Source organism: Osmerus eperlanus, chromosome 16 (genome assembly GCF_963692335.1).
Source record: "Osmerus eperlanus chromosome 16, fOsmEpe2.1, whole genome shotgun sequence".
NCBI classification, from domain to species: domain Eukaryota; kingdom Metazoa; phylum Chordata; class Actinopteri; order Osmeriformes; family Osmeridae; genus Osmerus; species Osmerus eperlanus.
The window spans coordinates 556,389-564,848 of NC_085033.1; positions in this window are offsets into that span (position 1 = coordinate 556,389).

Here is an 8,460-nt window from a genome sequence, read left to right on the forward strand (position 1 = left end):
CTGTGAGGGTTGCTCTGACGATGATGTGTGCCAATTCTGGGGAAGATTAAAGAAGAATTGTAGGAGGAGTAGGCTTTCAAAGGTTTTCGATAAAACCGGAAATGGCGGAAAATCTATATAACCGGAAATTGACGTCATAGGGTGTGTTGAACTCGTCTTGACCCAGGGAATCCAATGGTACCTCATTTTTCATCATACGGTCATACGGTTCAAAAGTTACGTGTGTAAACACAAGTCCAACTTTGACCCGTTGGTGGCGCTAGAGTGCTCCAATGGGAGACATGAAACTTTGTGAATATAAAGAGGGGACTGTGCTTAATGAGTGTGCCAAATTTCACAACTTTTTACCATACGGTTCTAGGGGCTGCCATAGACTCCAATGGCAGAAGAAGTGTAATAATAAATATAGCTGCAAGCAGCAATGGAGGGGCCAAGCAGTCCAGAGCAGGACATGGCCTCCATAGCACTTGCGCAACAATTAAGTCACAACAACCTGTTGCACTCATGCAACACACCAAGTTTGGTTGAAATATATGTTTGCGTTCAAGAGTACTGAGAGTTCAAAGTTATTTTTCTGGTATAACACTGCAGGCCTCCTCTGCTCCTCATGGGAACGATGGAACCCAAGTTTGGTGACAATCGCGCAAATGGTTGCTGAGATATGCTCTTGCGCCTCGTTTGGCGGCTTCGCCACCGCTTTTGATCGTCTCTACCGAACAAAGTTTTTGAAAATTGAAAATTCTTCTGATTGCTTTTGTGAAACTGGGTCTAAAGATCATCTTTGCCAAATTTGGTAAACATTGGACAAAAATTGGGGCGTGCAAAAGGTTTTTATACTTTTCCATGAAATCCAAAATGGCGGCCACGTCCGTTCGAATTTTATGAAAAGTTATTAATAGTCAGGCTTGATATCTCACAAGACATCAACAGACAAAGAAATTACTTTATTAAGGTAAACACTTCAACAGTTATTAGCCAAAACACGTTTATGCTTCCGGCCACGCCCCCTTTTAGTCACATGACACAATCTTTGGAGGACATCCTCAGAATAAGTTTCCGAGGCGGCCTACCAAATTTAGTTTCACTGCCTCAAACAACTGCTGAGATATGACTTCACTTCCTGTTTGGTGGCTTTTCTGCTGATTTTGATTGGCTGTCACGGACAAACGGTTGTGGGTATCAAAATGCTCTACCATAACTTTTGTGCGGCTTGGTCTGAAGAGCATATCTGGTAATTTTGAAGAAGATTTGACAAAGATTGTAGGAGGAGTAGGCTTTCAAAGGTTTTTGATAAAACCGGAAATAGCGGAAAATCTATAAACCGGAAATTGACGCCATGGTGTGCATTGAATTCGGCTTGATCCAGGGAATCCAATGGTACCTCATTTTTGAAAATGGGTCATACGGTTTAAAAGTTGCGTGTGTAAACACAACTCCAACTTTGACCCATTGGTGGCGCTAGAGTGCCCGAGTATGGGACATGAAACTTTGTGAATTGGACCAGGGGACTGTCCCTAATGAGTGTGCCAAATTTCACAACTTTCGACCAAGCGCTTCTAGGGCCTGCCATAGACACCCAGTCTTAAGAAGTATAATAATAATAATAAATATTAGAAAATAAAGACCACTTTAGCTTAATATGAACATGCAATGACATGCGCAGCATGTAAATAACATTCACCAAAGTCAAATACAGACACAAAACAACATACTTTGTTGGCTGCATGCTGTAGCCTACACAAGGGAATAGAGGTTTCCTTAGATTGCTAACAACCTCTATAACAACCTTAAACTTATCACTTAGAGTGAATGTGCATAAAGCTCCAGGACCTGACAACATCCCTGGCTGTGTTCTCAAGGCCTGTGCTCCTGAACTGGCAGAGGTGTTCACTGACATCTTTAACCTCTCCCCGTCGCAGTCTGTCGTCCCCAATAGGTTCAAGGGAGCCACCATCATCCCAGTCTCTAAGAAACCATCAGTGAGCTGTCTCAATGATTACCGCCCTGTTGCCCTGTTGTGATGAAATGCTTTGAGACGTTAGTCAAAGACCACATTACATTCTGCCTGTCACCTGCATTAGACCCACTCCAGTTTGCATATAGGCCGAACAGGTCTACAGATGATGTTGTAGCTTTGGCCTTGAACACTGCTCTCTTTCACTTGGATCAGAACAACATATACGTGCGGATGCTCTTCATCGACTTCAGCTCCGTTTTCAACACCATAGTACCATCCAGGCTCATCATGAAACTACAGGACCGGAACATCAGTCCTTCCATGTGCAGCTGGATAGGACACAGGCAGTACTGGTGGGGTAACATCACCCCACCAGTCTAACACTCAGCACTGGTGCCCCACAGAGTTGTGTGTTAAGCCCACTGTTGTACTCTCTGTTCACCTATGGTTGTGCAGCCACAAACAGCTCCAACACTATCATTATGTTTGCTGATGACACCACCATTATCGGCTGCATCAAGAATGGTGATGAGTCTGCCTACAGAGCAGAGGTGGCAACAATGACATCCTGGTGTCAGCATAACAGCCTGTTGCTTAATGTAGCAAAAACCAAGGAGTTGATAGTGGACTACAGGCGGCTGCAGGGAGAACATGCACCCATTCACATTGAGGGCACAGCTGTGGAGAGTCAAAAGTTTCAGATTTTTTGGTATCAACATCAGTGAGGATCTGAGCTGGACCACCCTATTGGTGTGGTTACAAGGACAGCGAAACAGAGGCTCTTTTTTCAGCGGCGACTGTGGAAATTTGGCATGGACTGCACTATACTGACCAATTTTTACCGGTGCACCATTGTGAGCATACTGACTGGTGGCATTACAACATGGTTTGGCAACAGCACTGCCCAGGACAGGAAGACACTACAAAGAGTGGTCAAATCTGCACAGCGTATTACAAGGACTGCATTACCATCCATTCAGGACCTTTACAGCCAGCGGTGCAGGAGAAAGGCCAAGTGGATCATTTCTGACCCTAGTCATCCCTGCCACAGTCTTTTCTCCCTCCTGCCTTCTGGAAGGCGATACAAGAGTATAAGGTCCTGTACCATCAGATACAGGGATAGTTTTCTCACACATGCCATAAGGATGCTGAACTGTCCTTGAAATATCTTTTTGCACTACAATTTTTCTTATTTTTTCTACCCTTTTTCTCCATCCTTTAGTATTGAATTTTTTTATTCTGCAAGTTGAACGGACATTGAGCACAAAGAATTTCATTACTTATAAATGCTGTTTATGAGTATATGATAATAAACTTGAACTTGAAACTTTTATCAGAGCTTTAAATTGTCTGTGCTTCGCTTGCTGTTAGGTTGTCGACTCTCTCACTCATGAGCGTCCCAAAAGGCCTTCAAAATAAAGTCACGTAATAATTCTGAATACAATTATATAATTCTAAATTAAGACATTGCTTGAAAAAAAATTATACATTATTATAATGCAATTGCGACAATTGCATTCAGGCCTATAGATAGTTATACATATTGTATACAATATGGCGAGGTAGCTGACTTAACCATTCCTGAATGTGCTTTTCATCAACACCAAGTTTGCGTGCTATAGATCTGTTGCTGGTGGTGAGTGCTTTCTGCACAGGTTTCTGTTTGAAAGCTAAAGTGTAAGAATGTTACGGCATGCTGCGTCAGATTTGTACACAAAGTAGAGACACGCGCGGCATACATTTTACACTGGGCTTTTGTTTGACTTCCTTGTATATTCTGTGTTTGTCTATGGCTGCACTGCAGCTACAATTCACTGAATCTCTCTTACCAATTAAACGTTGCCCTTGAATGAACGCCACCCTCGAATAAACGCTGCACCACTAACTGCTCTATTAAAAGGGTTCACTATGAAGCAAACCATTCTAACAAAATAATAACAACATTTACAATGATTTCAACAAGAAGTCTCTCTGACTTGACAACTCTCTAAACAAGCAACTTTCCAAAGCAATCTCTGAAACAGCTGACCAGTGTGGTAATTTTATGTTGACAACTAAACCGCTGATTGGAAGTGCGCGGCTGATTGCCAATCACGAGATAGGGAGACTGATAGCCAACCGCCAACAAACGCTGACTAGACCATACCTGCATGCAGCGAATAGAAAGAAAGAGGGGAGAAAAGAAAAAACACACAACCACAACTATACAGACTGAATTAGGACATTTTAAACATGGGTCCGTAACAAAGACGTTGTTAAAAATGCTCATTCACATTCATTTTTCTCAATTAATCTTATCACTTAAACACACTGGTTTAGCATTTTTTCCCACAAGGAAGTCTAACCTCAACAGTGGATCCTTGGTCCCTGGATCTATTGCTGGAACATGGCATCTAAAAAACACATAAAAAAACCATCAAAAACTATGAAATGTAACATACCACACTACTGCTTAACAATTTCATAGTCTAACATTATCATAACTTCATACTCAACAGTTCTAGTATACAGACCTTTAAGAAAATATTGAAATGGTTAGGATTCTCAAAACACCAATCTCTGTACTTAAAAAAAATATTTAGACATCCATTATTTACCTTTATTCAATTTACACTGTCTACATTCAAATTTAAGTCTGTAAAATGTAAACATAGAGAAACGGACTCGACTATAAATACAAATTAAGACCAATTGAGAACAATTTATCTTGCAAATGGTTTTTACTTTAAATTCATGTTTCACCAAAAGAATCATCACAGTTTAACACAAATAACCAAACCTTACTGTTAAAATACTGCCAAGCCACTGACTCACATTAGAAAATTAAAACAAATAAACATAGCCTAGAAGATGTACCTGTAGGTCAATTACATAATCAAGAGCATGGAGTAGGAATGGATGGATGACAAAATACCCCGCCGAGCCCAATCCATTAAATATTTCCTACCCATAAGTTAATTTCCTGAAATGCAATAATTCACCAACATTTTGACAATTTCATGCTCCAAACTTTGTGGGAACAGTTTGGAGATGGCCCCTTCCTGTTCTAACATGACTGTGCAACAGTGCACAAAGCAAGGCCCATAAACACATGGATGAGCGAGATTGGTGTGGACGAACTTGAGTGGCCTGCACACAGTCCTGACCTCAACCCAATACAACACCTTTGGGATGAATTAGAGCAGGGACTGCGAGCCAAACCTTCTTGTTCCACATCAATGTTGGACCTCACAAATGCACTTCTGGAAGAATGGTAAAACATTTCCATAAACCTCTTAAACCTTGTGGAAAGCCTTCCTAGACGAGTTGAAACTATTATAGCTACAAAGGGTGGTCCGACATCATATCCTATGGTTTAAGAATGAGATGTCACTCACGTTCATGAGCGTGTAAAGGCAACCGAGCGAATACTTTGGCAATTTAGTGTATAAAATTGATACAAATATAAAATGTTATCAAGAGATAGGAAATCGTGCAGCATGGTACAAAATGCCGATTACAAACGTATTGTAGGTCTATAGGCTTTCAATGGAACTCCTAAACGATCAAACCATGAACCCAAACAAAGCTAGCAAGCAAAACAACCATGGTACCATTGCTACTTGCTTATGCTAGGTAGCTCTAACTGTGCAGCAAACTAGGCTACCTAGCTACAGTTTCAAAAAGAATAACTTACAATGTGAAGACCGTCAGAAAAACTTGGAACGAACAAACAAAATTACATCAACAATGACATGTAGCTAAAGATAGAATAACCCAACCGTAGGTAGGTACAGTACATTAATTTGAAACGCCGTCCACAAAAGCAAAAACTAGCCTTAAGGGTTATAGCTTGCTCGGCATTTATCTGACCTTGTCTATTTGTTTGTGTATGGCCGCACTGCAACTACAATTCACTGAATCTGTCTTACTAATTAAACGTTGCCTTCGAATAGACGCCGCACCACAAATGATCATTGTGTAATACACGCTGCAGTGTTTAATCGAAAGACACATTTGGAACTCACGTACTAATTTAAATTACATCAACAATGACATGTAAAAATAGAACAACCCAACCGCATAGTTACGCACAGTATACAAATTTCAAACGCGTCTCACAGAAGCAAGTATAATGTTAAAGATTTTACGACTTGCTAGCCTGTAATACTGTCTGTACAAAGAGATATCCTTAGCTCAGCTAGCCTAGATAGATTAGCTGCTATCCTGTTTACGACAGTATAAAAGTCTTCAAGTTATCATACGAATACAAACGCTAAAATACATGTTTTGTACTGCCATTGTAGGATCTTATTACTCACTGTCAAATGTAACAATGAAAATCTCTGAGGGCTGCAGGAGTTCTCCAACGATAAAATAAAATGGTCGTCTTCTTGTGCGTGTACCAAGCTCGCGCGTGTGTCAAGGGGCTCTGGCCCCTTGTGTGTGTGAGAATGTGGAGCACGCGCGCACAGGAGCAAAGGGAGAGAGGATTTGGGGAAACAGCCCTAGAAATTAGCCAAGCATGCATGTTTCAAATATTCACTAAAAATCGAGTTTTCATGTTACAGTCAACTTTTTCTCAGATTTGTGTACTCAACATTCTCAAGAGTCTTCATATGAACTAGTGATTGAATCAGAGTATCAGTTTTTGGCCGGCGGATGTGTAAAGCATTATTTTAGCATTAGCAATAAATTCAATTTGCTTTATATCAATCATCTTTAGAGGTATGAAGTTGCCTTTGCACATGGTAACATGTTGTAGTGTCTTCCACGTGACATACCAAGTTTGGTGTTGATATCTCAAAGATTTGCTGAGATTTGACCAAACGTCCTGTTTGGTTGCTTTGTTGCAGATTTTGATTGGCTCTACCGGACAAACGGTTTTGAAAATCAGAAATCCCTACGATAACTTTTGTGAGGCTCAGTCTGGATATCATCTATGGCAATTTTGAAGAAAATTCGACCAAAAATGTAGGAGGAGTAGGGAAAAAACGCGTTTCCTTAATCTTTATTGTACAGAAAAATCCAATATGGCGGCCGTTATAGCTTCTTGAGGCTTTTTTATTCCTCATGAGAAATAAGGCATATGTAATGAATTTCAGAATTTTGGGACTTATGGCCTGCAAATGGCATCAATTTGAAAATTGACATATTGGGGCGTGGCCTGTAGCGCCACCTATTGTCTCACACGGCCCATGTTTGGTATGGTAGTTACTAATGGTCTGCAGTTTCAACATGCCAAATTTCACAACTTTTTACGGTACTGGTCTAGGGGCTGCCATTGACTCCCATGGGTAAAACATAATAATACCACCAATAACAATAGGGTTCTCCTACCGGAGGAACCCTAATAACAATAGGGTTCTCCTACCGGAGGAACCCTAAATATAGCTGCAAGCAGCAATGGAGGGGCCAAGCAGTCCAGAGCAGGACATGGCATCCATAGCACTTGTGCAACAATTAAGTCACAACAACCTGTTGCACTCATGCAACACACCAAGTTTGGTTGAAATATATGTTTGTGTTCAAGAGTACTGAGAGTTCAAAGTTATTTTTCTGGTATAACACTGCAGGCCTCCTCTGCTCCTCATGGGAACGATGAAACCCAAGTTTGGTGACAATCGCGCAAATGGTTGCTGAGATATGCTCTTGCGCCTCGTTTGGCGGCTTCGCCACCACTTTTGATCGTCTCTACCGAACAAACGTTTTTGAAAATTGAAAATTCATCTGATTGCTTTTGTGAAACTGGGTCTAAAGATCATCTTTGCCAAATTTGGTAAACATTGGACACAAATTGTGGCGTGCAAAAGGTTTTTACACTTTTCCATGAAATCCAAAATGGCGGCCACGTCCGTTCGAATTTTATGAAAAGTTATTAATAGTCAGGCTTGATATCTCACAAGACATCAACAGACAAAGAAATTACTTTATTAAGGTAAACACTTCAACAGTTATTAGCGTAAACACGTTTATGCTTCCGGCCACGCCCCCTTTTAGTCACATGACACAATCTTTGGAGGACATCCTCAGAATAAGGTTCCGAGGCGGCCTACCAAATTTAGTTTCACTGCCTCAAACAACTGCTGAGATATGACTTCACCTCCTGTTTGGTGGCTTTTCTGCTGATTTTGATTGGCTGTCACGGACAAACGGTTGTGGGTATCAAACTTTTGTGCGGCTTGGTCTGAAGAGCATATCTGGTAATTTTGAAGAAGATTTGACAAATATTGTAGGAGGAGTAGGCTTTCAAAGGTTTTTGATAAAACCGGAAATAGCGGAAAATCTATATAACCGGAAATTGACCCCATAGGGTGCGTTGAACTCGTCTTGGTCCAGGGAATCCAATGGTACCTCATTTTTGAAAATGGGTCATACGGTTCAAAAGTTGCGTGTGTAAACACAAGTCCAACTTTGACCCATTGGTGGCGCTAGAGTGCCCAAGTATGGGACATGAAACTTTGTGAATTGGACCAGGGGACTGTCCCTAATGAGTGTGCCAAATTTCACAACTTTCGACCAAG